The sequence below is a fragment of the Abramis brama genome (genome assembly GCF_963993115.1).
Source record: "Abramis brama genome assembly, chromosome: 18".
Lineage (NCBI taxonomy): Eukaryota > Metazoa > Chordata > Actinopteri > Cypriniformes > Leuciscidae > Abramis > Abramis brama.
Window position 1 is genome coordinate 8,921,857 of NC_139980.1, and position 19,177 is coordinate 8,941,033.

At 36.5% G+C, this 19,177-nt stretch overlaps 1 long non-coding RNA gene across 2 annotated transcripts in view; it reads left to right on the forward strand.

Moving 5' to 3' along the window:
* LOC311069090 overlaps positions 1 to 19,177 on the forward strand; it is a 53,109-nt gene that overhangs the window by 19,386 nt on the left and 14,546 nt on the right. For both annotated transcript variants that reach the window (XR_014603472.1, XR_014603473.1), the window contains exons 5-7: positions 1,638 to 1,740; positions 2,577 to 2,661; positions 4,330 to 4,375. This is a non-coding gene — a long non-coding RNA (uncharacterized lncRNA). The remainder of the gene's footprint in view (positions 1 to 1,637; positions 1,741 to 2,576; positions 2,662 to 4,329; positions 4,376 to 19,177) is intronic.

The following is a 19,177-nucleotide window of genomic DNA, read 5'->3' on the forward strand; positions in this document are numbered from 1 at the left end:
GTGCTAACAAAGGTTTCGAGTCTTGGTATGTAGCCTATAAGTGTTAATTCCAATAAGGTATAGTGTTTGGATCTTGGAATGAAGCGTGAAATTGCGTTTCTTTTGGAAATGTAGAATACTCCTCCACCAAAGTTTCAAAGTTGTTAACAAACAACTTTCCTTAATTTCCTCATCGAGAAGCCTGATGCAGCATTAGAAAAACCTTTTAAAAAAAGTGTTACTCTTCTCTTCAGGTGATGCAACTTTCCTCTCTGGAGGCCTCCAACAGCGTTTTGAGAGTTTCTTCATGATTGACTCATATTCTTAGATATTAGGCCAAAAGACATTACTATATTTGCGCAGCTATTTTATATAGACACTGTAAGTACTTTATGTCAAATGGGTGCTTTCAGTCGCATATAATATGCAGCATAATTGACTTCAGAAGCCTGTGCGGAGTTAAACTGCTGATAATGGCTTCTGACTACTCAGCTGAACTTTCAGCATATATCACATTGAAGAAATTTAGCCTTCACTAGAAGCAGCTGCCCTGACCGAGATTAGCACACTGTCACACGCACATGGACGCAAGCTGGCCCATCCTTGTAAAATGAGCGTGTGGAATGCAATTTTTCAATAAGGAAAATAATGAAAGTAAAATATTACATTTTGCATTAAACTCTGAAATCTGCCCATATTTCAAAATTAGTTTTTTTTTTCCAGATAGGGTGAATTTATATTTTTAAAATATGTAATGCATATAATATTTTTTTATTCTATTTTTAATTCTAAATCTATCTATCTATCTATCTATCTATCTATCTATCTATCTATCTATCTATCTATCTATCTATCTATCTATCTATCTATCTATCTATCTAAATTTATAATATTATTTTAAATGCTATAAAAATGCATTCTCACAGAAAATATATAACACTGTATATGGAACAGTAATACATATATAGTGGTACATAATACCTATGTTGGATATTTACTTTCTTTTGTTAAAATTTTGTACACACACACACTTTATACTTAATATAAAAACTGCAATTTGTATCTCCGTACTCGTATATTTAACAAGCTGTAGGTCAAATAACTTTAACTGTACAATTAAATAAGATTTCAAATATTTGAATTTAGATATAGATTTCAAGTATATTCTCATACCTATGGCGAGGTTCAATAGATACTGAGATTGAAAAAGTTCCTCCCCTCAACTCTCACACTTGTGTTTTCACTGATGCACATCACACACATACAGCAGCACCTCATGTAGTGCTGACTCACAGACAGACCCACTGCGAACGGTTCAAAAGGTCTCTGAGGGCAGCCGAGCCTCTCTAAACATGCCTCCTGTCCCTGTGTCTTTCCATTCTGATGGATCTTTCTGTCTGGTTTTGACTCAGTCTCACACTCGCTGCTCTCTTAGTCTCTCCTCTTGCTCTGTTTCTGTCTCCCTGATACTTTCCAGTCTGTCTGCATTACTGTTGTCCTCCTAGTGTCTCTCTCTCTCTCTCTCTCTCTCTCTCTCTCTCTCTCTCTCTCTCTCTCTCTTTCTCACCCCCTCTGATTAACCCTAGGCCCCCGCTGAGATGACTGCCAGACGGAGCCATTTAATTTTCACTCGGATCCTTTTCATTTCTCTCCTCCAGGCATATCCCTCCATCACCTCAGAGTGGATAAAATACGAGCAGCTTTCAGGGGACACTCTCTCTGCGAGAGGAGACTCGGTCGTACAGCTTTCGTGCATGAAATGTGAGTTAAACTTTTGAATTTTTGTTGTCTCTTATATGGTGTCACCATGAACTACTGTTGTTTTAATGTTCAACAATCAACTTCATTTACCATCTGTTTCTCCACGTATAATTGGAAATACCTGTGCATGCATTTCAATCTCGTGTACCCCATGAGACTCCCCTAAAAGTGTGTGATGTTAACAAAAGAAGAGGGACAAAAGGAGTAAACTGTTATTTATGTAATGCTAAAGAAACATTCGGTAATAAAATGTAAAAAAAAAGAAACAATTTTCCATCTGTGCAGTTTTTCATTTGGGCCGCTCGCGCTCACACACTGAAACATCTAAACAATGGCTTTCTGGCAGGTTAGATTGGGCTGCTCAGTGAGTGTGTATAAATGCTTAGTATAGTACATCTTATGCTGGGAGGTTTTATGACTGTGTCCACCTAGCAAGATTACCCAGGCCTAAAATAATGGGGTTTGCATTTCACACAGTGTTAAACTGGCAGAAGTCCTGCAAATTGCCAGTACGGTTACCTATGTTTTGAGAATGAGAAAAACATTGTTATTTGATTATATTGTGCCTTTGAAAAGTAAATGTTTATGTGCATTACATACAAATATGCTTTTGGCCATTGGACTGAAAGCATGAGCAGAGTCCTGCATGTCCTTCAAGTAGCACACAGAGGAGGTCACAGTCAGCTGCTGTGCATCACTCCAGTGGTTGGGTTAAGTGCCATGTTCAAGCTCAACACTAGCAGACGGACCGCAATATGCTTCTGTCTGTTCGTTTACTCCCGTAACCTTTTGCCAGTCCCGGAAACTAACAATTTTCTGTTGATTTCCCCACCTAGAGATCCACTAACCACATAGCGCATCAACATCTTACCACAACAACTATCAAAAACCTATGAAGCTTGTTTCCGACACAGAAAAAAGGTAATTGCGACTTGTGAGATATATCCATAGAAAAAAAAAACTGTTAAAAAGGAGATTTTTTTCTCTTCCATCTAGATAAAATCTGAATATGAAAAAACCCTGATTTTTGCTGGCAGTCTGAACATGGCCATGAGTGATATTAAGCTGTGATCTGATTTCTGTACAATTAAAATGTACTAGTGCAAAATGCCCGTGCAAAATCAGTTTTTAAGTGTGTTTTTAGTAATTGTTGGTTTGGTGTGTTTGAGTGCACATTGTTACAATTACACAGCAAAGGTTCAGTGACATTTTTATTTGTGCATGGTAGAAAGCACAACGTGAACTCCGAGAAAACGCTATGCTTGAGGAAACATTTTGTGAATAGGCTACTACAAATGATGCCTGTGAAAGAGACTGTGAACACATTGAAAAAGATATGTTTAGTTGGTGAATAGCATTTACACAGTAGCGATAACGTTAAGAGCACCAGAATGAAATATAATATTCAGAAGTAAACAGCATGGCTGACTTACAGATTCAGTTTACATCCACAAATGAATAAGCGCGTTGATTCAGGGAGCAGTGCAAAGTGCCCGTGCAAAATCAGTTTTTGTGAGCTGATCGCTGAACAAAAAAGTTCAGGAGATATGTCTTAGCGATGGCTGATTTCAACAGTTTCAATATGATAAAAAATAACTTTTATATTGATTCAATGGATTAATTGCATTTTGGGAAAAAAAGTGTCATGAATTTATTGCATTTTTGGGAAAAAATAATCCGTTTTTATAATAAATCTTTGAAAATCAAAATCTGGATTTGAATTTTTTATGTTATTATAACCTAAAGATGCTGTGTGAAAGTTTGAAACAGGAAATAGTGGTTTTCATCTTGCCACTTTCTTGGTAAAGAAAACACATTTTTACTCAAATTAATCAAAATGGATTTATCACGTTCTGGAACCAAACTATACTATTCAGAAGTAAACAGTGTAGCTGACTGAGTGTTTATGTCAGAATGTTTATTTTTTAAACCACAACCTTCTTGGGGCTTCTTTGACCTATACAACCCTCTAATGTCAGAATGTTTATTTTTAAACCACAACCTTCTAAAAATGATATATTTAACGATATCTTTTGCTTTTCTCATCCAAACAACGTCAAACTTGGCACTGCACTTACTCGTGCCCGTAGCGAGACATCTGGCGAGTTTGAAATCCATCGGACTAACGGTTCGAGAGATATGCGAGTAACAGACACACACACACACACACACACACACACACACACACACACACACACACACACACACACACACACACACACACACACACACACAGACAGACAGACACACAGACAGACAGACGTTTCCGTAATTTATAGATAGATAATAAAAACAGCTTTTGTTATGTTAAGTTTGAAAGTGCATGATTTTAAACAGGTTGTAGGCTACTATTAATTTCTATATGAATATTTGTACAACCTTTTTTAATGAGGAAAAAACACCTGATGCACCTTTGAAGTTTTAACTTATTTAGCGAAAGCTAAAGATTTAGTTTATACTGGAAGGATAACTTATGTTTACTTACTATATTCTTTTTTAAACTGCTCTGATGTTTTGTATGTATTTTGTAAGTTCATGTAGGTTTACTAGGATAAAATTGTTAACAATGAACTCTGTCTCCCTCTGCAGGCACATTGTAACACTACAAGCTACACTACAAGCTACACAATAGCAGGTGAGAGAGCACAACAGCTGGAGAGGGAAGGAACATTAACACCCATACGCAAAGCTGTTACTATAGGTGTTCCCAGCTTTCTCCGTTTAGAGATAATTATGTAATTGCTGTTAACGTTGAGTCAACATCAGCACATTTTTTCATTCCATCCTCTTTGACACCTTCTTTCTGTAGCCTTTAGCTTGTTAATTTTGTCACTGATTGTTAGTATTCAGCTTAAGTGACTGAGAAAGGAATTTACAGTAGGCCTACAACACGCGTATGAGACATACAGACATGTGCATAAATCAAATCTGAACCATTTCCAAATGAATGTCCACTGTGACCTAGAAGACCACTGTGCTACCTTAATCGAAAAATAAACTCCAAGTGAGAATTAGCCTTCAGGTGCTAATTACAGTCCTTCAGCTGCCCGCTGTCTCCTCTGAGGAGCTGCGAGCACGAGCTGAGTGAAAGAATAAATGCTTTCATAGTCTGCACTTTCCTACAGGAGACTACAAAGACAGCACAATTGGTGGCTTTCACATTATTTCGCTAGTATGGTTAGGCAGCAAAGTGGCCATTAAGCGTGACTGATTCACATAACATTCGGTGAAGTTGTTTCGAAATGGTCGCTATTCAGCTAAACCCGTTGTTCTATACCGTGAAAATAAACGGCACTTTATTATCTTAAATATTTAAGGGAACGGCAGCATTAAAGTGAGAAACCTTTGTCTTGGGGCAATTCATCTGAGTTACTGCGATAGGCCTACTTTTTCTAATCCTGAAGGCTGATATGAAATATTAATCGCTGCCTTTGAATATAGGCCTATGTCCTAACATTTACAAATGCTTATTTGTGGAGAGTTTTGATGCGGATCAATTGTCTGAATGCCTCAAAAGCATTAAGTCAGATTATGAATAAATAAGAAGCAGAACTGATAAGGCGTCATTGCGCTAAAGGAGGGGCAAGAGTTCATGTGTCTAATTCTAGACTTCAAAGAGCGTGTTGCTTTTTTCATGTGTAGACATTCTTTCAAGAAATTAGGTCGAGTTTTCTCAGTGATTTAGAAATTAAGAGGGTGCCTCTTTGAAATATAATCACAGAGGAGAGCATGTAGAAACACATAACTTGCATTGGTTTTTGCTCTTTCATTTGCATATTAGGCCTACAGCGTTAACTAATTTGGGCTATATGACTCTAAAAACAAAGTAAAAACCAGAAATGCGCTCAATAATAATAGTAATAATTAATAATATTTGATGCCTTCTGTTTAGATTAATAAATTATTCAATAATAAATTAATATAGCCTATTAAATGATTATATTTAATGATTATTATTATAGCTTTTTTATAGCTTTATAAAAAATATCATTCTAGAAGAAAATTTCAGATGGCACTTAGAGGCTTTTGCATCTGAACTCTTCATATTGTCTCTATAAAACACAGAATGAAAACCATGAATGTGCTCCATAATAATAATAATAATAATAATAAACAAAAATATTTATTGTAAAGCTTGAAAAAATGTGCAACCCCCCCCCCCCCCAGTAAAACCAGGAATAAGCTAAATAATGATAATAATATTAATATATATTTTTTATTATAGTGAATATTTGAAATTATATTCAGTATGAATATATTCATTTTTTATATATACAATAATGACAATTAATTTTTGTACAGAATATAGATATATGTTAAATTTAATAAATCAATTGGAGATACAAATGATTACTGAGGTTAAAATGGTTATTTGTTGCACATCTATGAGTTTCTATTCAGCTTGTACCATTGTCCTCCCACATCTACCCAGAAGCCAAACCTTCTGCCTTTTATTACTAGTCATTCGCTGTAGACCTCATTGTGAGTGATGCTCTTGGCAGGCACTAAGTTGTAGAAATGTGCTGCTAGGCCGACGCTGGTGTTTTCGAGGTGTGTGTGTGTGGGAGGAGATAAGTTATGCGGGAGAAGTCGTTGTTTAGCACGGTGAATCGCTCCACAGAGATCTATAGCAGCATGATGAGGAGATGAAATTAAGGTCAGCAACACCACAACTTTTCCTGTCACAGGAAAGATGCAGTGAATGGGTGGGGGAGAAAACGACTTAAACTGTCCCTGGTTGTCTGCGTGGGAATCTGATTTCTGGAGTCATTAATTTTGTTCTGTAGCCATTAAAACAGCTCAGTTATGAAGGGTTGAAGATGATGCATTATGTCCTGATACCTGGAATGTTCTCAATGCCATAGCAGAAATTAACTGAATATTTGCATTTTTTTTTTTTTCAATTACCTTTCGTACTTGTGCAAAGAAAGCTGCTGCCATTTACTATTTAAAAAATCATGAATAACCTATCATTTAATAACTGTCTCCACTTGACCATGAATGTCTGTCGATATGTCTGGTCCAGAGTTTCTTTCTTCTCTTATGTACACCCACAGCCTCATCAGAAAGACTCAAGAGCCCATTTATTGACACTAAATGCATCAAACAAATATAAATGAAATCCCGATGAGATGTGAAAATGAAAAATCATTTGAGAGAAGCTGAGTAAAGAAACCGACTTCTGTCTTTATATAACTATCTTCAAGTGTCATCCACATAAAATCCACATTTTGTATATATGGAACTGGATACAGTAAGCCATTACTGACAACAATGTTGATAAGTTAGGTGCTTCTGCAAACTATGAATTTAGAGTGCATTTAATAAACATATTACAATGTAAACCCCAATAAGTTGGCAGAACTCAAAAAATTGCGGTAATCATTTACATCAAGTTTTTTTTAAGTTAACAAACATTACATTTTTAATCTGTACTACACAGCATATAAAGAGACTAAGGGTGCATCTCAATCAGCTCCCTAGATTGTAAATAAGTATATTGTGTACACTACACATTGAAGGCTCTTTTTCTGGCGACATGGCAATGTACAACGTCACTACTGGTATTTATGAATCTTTCTTAGTTGTGTATGTTATTTGAAAGTACATTATAATAAATAGTTTGACTGCTACATATGCAACATTTCAGCCCTAAATTAATTATAAATGTTTGCTTATGTGCATTACCTGTTTAGCAATGTGTGTTTATGACGAAATATAGGCTAATTAATAATCTATCATGCCATTTTTTTTTTTACTATGGAAGTCAATGATGCCACACAACTGTTTGGTTACAAACATTCTTCAAAGTATCTTCCTTTGTATTTCTTTGTACACAGAACAAAGACATTTATACAGGTTTGGAACAAGTTGACGGTGAGTAAATTATGACAGAATTAAATTTTTTGGGTATACTATCCCTTTCATTCAAAGGGAAGACTAGTTTATTTTTTCCTTACCCCATTGGAAGATATTAGTTATTTTTTAAGCATTTTATTTTTTAATTTTTTCAGAAAACAAAATGTTATGTAATTTTGCTTCTCAAGTAAATGTAGCCTATCTTGATTTAAGAATGTTTAGATATTGTACGGGAAAACAACACAAAAATACAGAGTAATATATAATAATATATATATATATATTTTTTTTTTTTTTGCAGTGTATTTGCTTACTGTCACCCAACAAAGTCAAATGTGTTTAGTTGCATAAGTCTTACCTTATCTAACTCTGCTCGAAAAATGAGAAAATTCTAGGTTCCAAATATCACTGTGTTGGTGATACACCATCCTTGGTGATGCAGCAACACTTTTCAACGCAAAACCTTTCATAAAGGTTTCATAACCCCGGGTAAAAAGCGGTGCTAACCCCGCATTTAAATTACGTGTGAAATGATGATAACCCAGGGTGAAGCGCAGTGTGAAAAGTCCTTTAGATTACATAGTCTTTTCTCATTACATAGTAATGGATCATAATAATGAATCAGGTGCAGAGTGTCCCTACATTGCAAAAAGTATATGACTACAGAAAATAGTTGTTTTAGGTGCTCTGAGAAAAAAAAAATCACGTCTCTCAGGTAGTTTTTTTATTAGAACTCCTTCTGAGAATCAACATATCAAGTTGAAGTGAACACAAGACAGTCAGTATACCATATCCACTATCCGAGCTGTACTGCAGTAGCTGGAGAGAACTATGTTATCCTTCAGCAGGTTTTCTATAGGGACCGGCTATAGTCAGTTTATGACAGGGCTCTCAGGTTCAGCAAAACCAACATGTCTGGCATGAGTACATTTTTCCTTTCTTTTACTTAAGCTTATTTCATCTCTCTCTCTCTCTCTCTCTCTCTCTTTCCTCTTCTTCTTTCCCCCTGAAACTGTCAACCCGGTGTGGTCCAAAAGTGTTCTGAGAAGCCACTCAGGGTTTGATTGCCCTCAGCAGGGACAGTGTGCCGTAGCTTATCTGTCTGTTAACTGACAGGGAGAGAAGCCCCAGTAACAGATATCAGCTCCGTTACACCAAAGGAGCCCCAGGGGACACTGGTCGGTCAGTTCGACACGTAGACCAGCCTCTCTGACACTATCCTGTGGAGACACTGCATTGTTTAATATCATCAGACCTGTTTTGAGAACAGATGAAGATGGTGAATTTGACCAGTGGGTAACTGACTTCATTTGCCTAATTTGATCAGAAATTACATCATACTTATGAGTTTACTTCTACAGTATGTGAAGAAAAACAGACCAAAATGTAATTTTGCAAGCTTAAAGCACATCTGTCAAACTTCTGTGACAGGAACATAGGGGCAAAAATAGAGTAAAACATAATATGCTACGGCTGTAATTTTTCTTCCTATGACTTTTCTTCCTCCACAACGTGTTACATTTTTCTTCTTTTTTTTTTTTTTTCTTGAGGCAATTTATCAAGAACAAGAGTTTCTTTCGTGTTTTGGTGGCATCAAAGCATTGGTGAGGGTTGATTCATAGTGATGTCCCAGCATGCAACTGTCAGTCTGAGGGGTTCTCTGCTGAGAGATCCCCTTGACTGGCCATCTGAATCCACAGGAACATGTGCTGCCCGCTCTAGCCAACTTGACAGATAGCTGGGGTTTTCCATGCTAGAAGTCCTAATGTCTGGAGATGAGGTTAAACCTTCCACTGCCATGAAGATAATTTCAATATTTATTTATTATATTATTTGACTGCATATAGTATAATGCCACACACCATATGAGGGAAATGATTTATGTGAACAGATGTTGTGGAGTGTGGATGATAGTGTGTGTATTTGATTTTGAAGGTCAATGTTTTTCTACCTTTATTGTATATGTTTCCTAAGGCCCAAAGAAGACTATAAACCAATGTGCTGCTTTTAACTTTATTATCAAATATTAAATGTAGTAAAATATAGTATTTTTAGATGCTATCTTTCAATTAGTCTTTTTTTTTAACAAAAAATGTATTTATACTGTGAAGCAGGAGTTGGATTGCAAGTGTTATGTGATGTTTAGAGACGAAATATTGCAATTCACTTTGTAGATTTTTGCTCTGCCAATGGAAATAGCAAAAAAAAAAAAAAAAATCAACTGTTATGCATCACTAAGCAACACATTGTACTGACTCATGTACAGAGTCATAAAAACAGTGGTTGCATCCGAATGTGCAGACCGTATAGGTGAACATGATTTCACCAAGTGCAACATGTTCCTGAATCAACATCTTTGTTGAGACTGGATCAACATTTCAATTAACCAATCAGATTTGAGGGTCAAGTTTACAGTTAGTCAAGTTTAGACTTACAACCAGGGTTAGGTGCTTCTACAGTGTTATTCCGCTATATTGATCCAGGAACTTGTCTTTCTTGGTAATATCCATAGAGGTAATATCACAGTAACCCTGAAGTGTGCATCCAATGGATACTTTACTATCCCATGAGGCAACTCAGATGATTTGTTAATTGCAGTGAATAAGCAAGCATGCAGGCATGGTGTTTTTGAATAAATCAGTTGAGTGAATGATTCAAATGACTTACTTGCATTGTTCCTGCATGAATTGCTGTTTTAAAATGAATAATTTGAATGAATAATTTAATTATTTTTCCCATAAAAACAGTCATTTGTCACCATCTACTGATGTAATATATGTAACCTGCAGAAAGAGTTACTGAAATATCCCTTCAACGAATGCACTGCAACTTAGTATGAGATTCACATACATATTTAGTGTACTGTTGGTTCAAACTCATCCTGAAGACACCAAAATGTTTTTGGAAATGCCTATTACAGATTTTGAAATGACACAGACCAATGTCATATTCTATTTTCCTCCTCAAGTGGCTGGATTAGATTAGATTTTCAACAACAACAAAAAAACAGGTAAAAGAGAGTGATAGAAATAGAGAGAGAGAGAGAGAGAGGAGATGACCAAACCTGACATGTGAGTCATTTACATTCTGTTTCCGCTCGGGCCGCTGAGATGAAAATTAACTCCAACACCGAATTAATAAGACTCCAGTTAAGTCTGAGTGGCAGTCTGTTCTCCGGTAGCATGCGGCATTTAGGATCTATTTTATGCCCATGGCTGGACACCTTTATCAGCCATTACGCAGCCCAAATGTGCACCTCAGAAGGGCAGGGGGCTTGATGTAGGGTATTTTAGTTGTTTCCTGTGGGAAAATGGGAAAACAGCACGAATGAGATAAAGAGACTGTGCTTTAGCTTGCTAGGAGTTGAATTCTAAAGTAACCGACGATTAAATAGACTTACTGGAAAAATGTGCCTTTTCATTTTTGTAAAACTCTAAAAACTCACCTACTGTATACATACAATGCATTGCAGTTTTCAGCTGAAACTAATGGCAATCAAACACCATTAAATTGTATTCCTTTTCACACAAATTATAATTACATGGGCAGATTACTGATTAATTACTTATTTTGTGTAGTTCAAAGCACATTTCTACATCATGGCCTAAAATTGCATAGTACAGGATTTGTAAATGTAGCAAAGTTAAAGGTTCAGGGAAGAAAAAGGCAGGAACCAGCAAACGAACAACTTAACTTTATCACAAAATAAAACGAAAGTAAAGCGGCAGCCCCTCATGGACGATTGCCGGATATAAACAACAAAACACAACATAAATAGTCCAGGCCTTGTCATTCCTCCTTTTGTCCTTCCGGATCTCCTTTGGTGATCCTTCTCCTCCGTTCCCACAGCTCTCGGCCCCGCCCTTCTTGCCACAGTAAACCAATACATTTTGATGTTTGCGCCACATATCCAGCTCCATATGTATGACTTTTCTGGCTCACCTGGTACATTGTATATTAGTTTTTATCACGATAAAAGAGCTCAAAGACTTGTAAGCAAGCTAAAATGGAATGGTTGCTTCAGTAAATGCGTTTTATCTCACGTTTGATTTTGTTCACACTATCGGTTAGATTTAGGTTAGTGTTTATTGTACTTTATTTTCAGATACAACAGAGCATTAACCTTTTACTGCCGCTCACTTGGACATTTCATCTCCAAACTGTTGCAATACATACTACAACCAACATAATAAAACAATGCCAGATCCACGTTTATCTGGTTTCTAATAAAACTGAATGCATTTTAGAGGCACTCATTGGACATTTCACTTTGAAAGTGTCATGAGTGGGTGAACCTGTGCCTACATACTGTAAAAAGGTTTTGGATCAACCACATGGTCACAATGGCGAATATACTTGCTCCCCCACGCACACTTATGTTGACCCAGTGTCATCTTGGGCTGTCAGAGGAGCCGTGGAATATGTGAGGTCTTTATGACATCATTAATCACTGTCAACCACACACAGCAGCAGAACCATATCAATACCGCACAGAACAGCTTATCTGTGTTTGTCTTTACCTCTGTCTGCTGCAACATACTGCCATCACATGTTGGAGACAGTCAAAAGAAGATTATATAATTTTCTGTTTGATTGACGTAGCATTTGGCAATGCAGTAGCATTGTAATGGAAGTGTATAGAAAAGCTTGTTCAGATTGTATTGTGGGCAACAGAAAAGAATCTTTTCCGTCGATTATTCAAATGAGATCTGACATAAAAATCTTACATAAGTAAAGAGAATGGAAAGCAAAACTCGATATGTGTGGGAAGGCTGATTTCCTTTGAAGACTGCAAACCAACTATGCAAACAGCCTTTGGATAGCACTAGCTTTCATTTTAGCCATTAAAAGTTTGACAATTTCTGTAAGCTGAAGTAAGACACACCATCACCTTCCTCGGAAACAGATGGGGAGGTTTTGTGGCTTCAACACTACACAGAAAGGTAAAGTGCAGAAGTGGATTTTTTACAGCTCATGTTTATGCATGAACAAGCATTAGATTTCATCCACCAAGTCATATTCTGCTGTAAAAAAATGAACAGGTCTAAAGATCTTAGAGTTTAAAAGTTAAAACCCCTGAGATGAGTCTTACCTCCAGTGGCCTGAAAGATTTGGGGAAATCAGTCTGGCTGAATGATTGTGAGGCTGGAAAAAAAACCTCTCAGTACATCTGATTTACATTATATCCCATTATCTCTGGTTGTCCACTCAGCAGATATATTTCATTACTGAGATCTCCTTTATAACACAAGAGGGGTATATCAACCAAAAACGAAGATTCAAAGCCAGCTGAGAATCATTTTGAAATTATTGGACCCATTGCAGACATTTAAGCGGTGTGATGTTTTCATTTAAGCATCATTAACACAGCATTATTCTAAAGTTAAGCTCTATGCAGATCTAATAGAGCAAAATAATTGTGCCCTTTATCCGGGTTTTCACACCTTTAAAGGACTGCAGAATATGATGATCTCTTCGCAAAGGACCCCCTCCCCAAAATATAAAGACCCATATTGTGTGAGAAATCTACTAAATGCGAGACTTGCTTTTTCCTAAAGTTAGAATGACTTTTACATTGTCATTGTACTAAAGGACATTGTAGTATTAAATAAATTAGGCCTAATATATATATATATGTATTTTTATTTTTTGCTTTCCAATATTTATTTATATACACACAGGCACACATCTTTTGCAGGATGACATTTATAATACTGTTTTTAATGAATTTAAGTTTTTTTTTTATTTTTTAATCCAGATAACATTTTACATTATTATCAGTAATACCATATAAATAGTCAAATGATGCAAAATCCTGTTAAACATATTGTGCTAAAGAAATTAAATCTACATCATAAGTTAACACATTACACTGACAGCCCTAAAAATAATTAGCCCTAAAAATTCTCTTTATTTCCCATGAGCCCCCCTGTACCACAGCTTGAAAACCCTTAAGCAAGGATGTACATCCTGATTTTCCTGAGTTAGATGAGTTCCTGGGTCAACACATTCTGTTGATCCTGGAACAACATTCCTGTCTGAAAATGTAATCCTAACCATATCCCTACCCTTAAACCGTATGGAATTATTATTGTGCCAATAATAATGAACGTAGCTTTTCAAGAAACTAATGAAAATATAAATTGAAACTAAATAAAATATCTTTGAAACTGAAAAAGAATAAATCACAGGCAATTTGTTTTACTTTGTTTTTAATACACTGCATGTTTTGCTAACTATTTCTCATATTTCAATCGCTGATCTGAACTTACAAATGCACTTCCAGAGTTTTCATTTACGCTTCTGAAGTTTTCATTTACACTGCCTGAGTTTTCGTTCGCTGTTCTGACACATTTCTCTCATGGGGGCGGGGCTAGTAGCAGTGTGTTCTCATTGGCTACTGAGTTTTTGAGTGACAGCTTCTTGACCTGGAAGTGAAGACGTCAGTGGTGTGTTTATGTGTGGATTTGAGCGTCTGTGCTCAGGTTTCCAGTTCTTTTCTCAATATTGCGATTGCGATATAATAAACAAATGGTTTCATGAGTCAACTTGCTTGGTTCTCAAGGAAAATAAATGAACACACAGATTAGTAATAATCTGCCTAAAGAAAAAAGTTATTTAGTCAAGAGCAGTGAGTGGCTACTGTGTACTGTCCCTTTAAGACCTGCCGCTGCTGTCAGAGACACGGATCTCACACGCGCCTCACAAGTCATCACAACTCTTCACGTTCATCATAAGACTACTCTTATGTTATGAAGATACTCGACAAAAAGACATTTTGAAACAATTTTGTGTGTTATTGTTCGTTCAAGCTCGAAAGAGAACTGTATTCTGGCATGCTGTTTTGTGCGCACGCACGATATTAGCGCGAGTCTTATTAGTGTGTGTCACAGTCAGGACATTCACAGGCAGCGCGTTCATTTTGGCATACTTGTGTGTTCGTTCTACCATGAAAGAGAACTTGATACTGGCGCGCGTCTATCTGTGGCTCGTGTCGTGTGTATGTGTGTGTGTCAGGAGGACATTCACTGACAGCGTGTTCTTTTTTTGTCTTATAACTCATGAATGGTTTAAAAGCATTTGCATGAATAGCGGGATCATGTAACACTAGCCAAAGGATGCCAAAAATAAACAGATGCTGCGTTAATTGAGCTAATTTGTTTATTTAATATAAAATCGCAGCATTTTGCGTCATATAATCGCGTAGGCTTGACATCGCGATTGCGATACGATTAATCGTGCAGCACTACTTTCCTTACAATCTTAATTCGTGTTTATCTGAAGAAAGAAAGTAAAATGCATCTGGGACAGCTTGAGGGTGAGTAAAATAAGTGAGAATTTTATTTTTGGGTGAACACCCAAAAATAATTTTATTTTTGGGTGAATTTTATTTTTGGGTGAACTTTTATTTTTGGGTGAACCCTTAACATTCATATTCTGTTGGTATGCTAATCCAAGATCAGCATAGATTAATAAGAATAAAGTGCAACCTCTTGTGTACTTGTGAACTGTGTTTGTTTTAATCTAGAGGAAATTAAAATATTTGCTAGTTTATATTAAAATAAAATAAATCAGGTGTCTGAAGATCAAGATCCCAGTCATTCAAAGGTGATGTGTCTGAACAAAGTAAGATTATTGTCTGATAGGGACAGTGGATCTCTGGTACTATCACTCCATCAGCATCACTCTGTGTCAGCATCATAATTTTGTTTATGGAAAAGCTGCTCCACTTCCTGGAAAATGAGAGAGGAAATGTATTATAATCTAACAATACAAAATGCTTTGAACTCCCACATACAGTAAAAAGTTGCAGACTTAAAATATTTATTATATATATATTTAAGGGATTTTACAGTACTAAATATTTACCTCGGAGTCATGCAACATTTATCATCTGTAATACTGTTGTGTAACCAGTAGATGGCTGTATAGCCCTATATATAAACATATGGCTGTGTATTCCTTAGTTGCTGGATGTTTTCAGTCATAATTACTTGCATGTATTAAGTTTTTAATTTTGACATATTTATTATTAAAGACTATTAAAGATTAAACATTTTTCTCAGAAATGTTCATTTGAAGTGCACTTTTTTTCATTATTGTCAAATATGGACACAGAAAAAGCATTTTGTTACTCATACTAGCTACATATAATAGCTTTATCAGTCATCTTTATCACAAAGTAATCATAATAAACATTGCGACCAGGGCGATACTTCAAAAATAATTGAGTGTTTACATATTACGAACAGAGACGTGGTCTGTGGTCAAGTCGTGTCTCTCCTCTTTCAAAAAACTCTGCATCGCAAATTAATCAGCAATTGAGAAATTCAGGTTTAAATAGCTTTATTGGCATGGTAAAAAAGGCTTTACATTGCCAAAGTTGAATCAGGCAGTGATTGACAGCGCTCTGGTCCAATGGCATCAGTCATTGACTGATACAGTACTTTTTACTGTAGGCTACAGTACAGATACTGTACAGTACTCTAGCCCAATGTTCGTATGGGGTGGCTGGGGGGAAATATGATCTAATCGAGGCAAATATGATCTAATCGAAGACTGTAACCGAATGTAGATAAACAAGTCATGTAACGTTAGCCTAATGATTCGGCTAACAGTTAACATTAAATCAAGACACAGCTGTATAATGTTATGGGCTCAGCCTCTCACTAAGCTCTAAAATGCCTCACCACCTGAAAAAAGCCATTAGCCTACTGTATTATAAATAGTAGCCTATTAGTATAGTATTAATAAAAAACAAAAAAACAGACTTACCACGAGTAGGCTAACGTTATCCAGTATCCTGATAGCAACGATGACTAATGATGATATAATTCGTCTGTACTATTCCTTCTATAAGAAATCATCTCAACAATATAGTGTAGCAGCAAATAAATACAGATATAAACTTAATATCACTCAAATTAAATAGAAAGCTGCGATTACCACAGACAGTACAGACGCTCACATCCACACATAAACACACCACTGATGTCTTCACTTCCAGGTCAAGAGGCTGTCACTCAAAAACTCAGTAGCCAATGAGAACACACTGCTACTAGCCCCGCCCCCACGAGAGAAATGTGTCAGAACGGCGAACGAAAACTCAGACAGCGTCAACGAAAACTTCAGAAGCGTAAATGAAAACTCATGGAAGTGCATTTGTAAGTTCAGATCAGCGATTGAAATATGAGAAATAGTTAGCAAAACATGCAGTGTATTAAAAACGAAGTAAACAAAATTGCCTGTGATTTATTCTTTTTCAGTTTCAAAGATATTTTATTCAGTTTCAATTTAAATTTTCATTAGTTTCTTGAAAAGCTACGTTCATTATTATTGGCACAAGAAAAACTCCATAAAACCCAACCCTACACATAAGATATCCCTAAAATCTTAGGGAAATGATAGGTAAATAACACTGATGTAGAATCACCTAACCCTGGTTGTAAGCCTAAACAAAGATGTTGATTCAGGAACATGTTGCACTTGGTGAAATCATATTCTGCAAGGATAGGGGCTAGTAATATTAATTTCTATAGCATATATAATACAAGAAATGCAACTCAAAGTGTTTTACAATAAAGAAAACGTAATAAAGCTATAAATGACAAAACCAATTGGGATGACAAAAGATAATTTTTTGTGTTGATGACAGATTGTTGCCATTTCATAAAGAGATGTCAAATAAGAATTTTTGACTTTCAATCAGACCTTTTAAAACAATTTGGCCCTGTAATGGCATCTAATTTTTACACTGAAACTGAGATCCTCTGAGTCAATTGTGATCAATGGCATAGCTGTGTTCTAAACCATTTTTGTTAATGCTGCAATCTATTTTCATTTATTTCCAATTTGTCCAGAGCTCTCATCAACTTAATTAATGTCAACAGGAAACAAATGCATATTTTTGCTGAGCCGCGTGATCTACAGTTCTGCCCACATGATTCATGACTACTCTGAACACACATATACAACCATGTGTTCTTACACATTCACACGGCTGGTGGGCAAAAGAGTTTAACTTTGCCTCAGCAGTGAGCAGAGGTTGCAGAGGGAGTGTGAAAAGTTCGTTTAGATTCATCAAGAAAAAAGAAAAATCCAGTACAAACTATAAAGCTGCACACGCTCCTCGGGGACCTGTATCTTACTCCTGATTTACATAAAGGTCCGTGCATCAAAAGTAGCGGATGCCCTTTTTAAAATATTAATGCACAGCTAGTTTCTCTCTCCCTCATTGCTTTGTAGCACCTTCTATCAAAGGCTGTGAGGGAGAGGGAGAGGAAAGAGAATACTGTGTGTGTGTATGTGTGTGTGTTTCTGTCTGTTTGGGTACGTCTGTGTTTAGTGTTCTTTCAGTTTTGGCCCATTTTCCGTCGTCATTTTCGCTGGCCGGCTTGGCAACTTCACAGTGCGCATTTCATTGTCACTCAGACAGCAGCCATTTCGCTTATCTTTCTGGAAGAAAATGAAACAGTCTAGTCTGGTTTAAAATGGAGTTAATGTAAGCATGAATGTATTGGACAGGTTGTTGTTATGTACCGTATAGCAACGGGGGTGAAGATGTCGGTTGTCTACATAAGCTGCGAAAAATGCAGCCAGTGCAGTTTCATAGAGCCCTCCGTCTGAGAGAGTTGATGAGTCACTGCGCTTCCTCACTTCCAGAAAGTTTGAGTTGTTTTGACCCAGAGGCTTCACAGCAGGAAAAAAAAAAAAAGAATAAATATTTGATTGCCATTAAAGGAACAGTTAGTTAAAATGGGGGAAAAGGTTATTATTTACTCACCCCCCGTGTCCTTCCAAACCCGCATGACTTTCTTTCCTCTGTGGAACATAAAAGGTGAATTTATGAGGAAAGTCTTGGCCACTTTTGTTAATGAAAGCTGCAAAATAACAAAAACACCATAACAGGCCAGACAGAATGACAGCGCTAAAATGAAAAAGAAAATCTAAACCTTTTCACTTGAGGTCTGTGTTTTTTAAACATGTCATGCACAGAATGCTGCAAAAGTCGCAAGCGCACAACATGTCCGTCTAGTGCTTGTTTGCAGAAACGAATTTTGTGTGCATGGACCCTAAAAGTATCATAAAAGTGGTCCATATATTACCAATTACATTTTTTGAGCTGGATCTTTTTAATCAATAAATTGATCCAGTTCACAATATAGGATTAGTTTAACTTTCAACAGAGGTTTGAAAGAAAGTGGACAGATGCAGAAATGATGATACTATTCTTCAAAAAATCGCATTTTGCATTCCACAGAAGAAAGTCAGGCTTGTAATGACATGAGGGGAGTAAATGATGACAGAAATTTCATTTTAGGTGATCTATCCCTTTTAAAGTCGACATTAAACGGAAGCTGCGATAGTATTTTCTTCCTTATTCTCGAGGAAGAAAAAGTGTCGGGCGGGACTTGATTTTGTCCATCGGGAATTGATTGCATTGTTGGATCAGTGTGGTTTGCTATTGCTGTGATGTCATGTGATTGACAGGTTTCCCAGCACTCACGCCAGTAAAAACGCCATCTGAGAAGAGATGTAGTTGCAAGAGAGAGGGAAAGTTGTATTTGATTAAAGATTA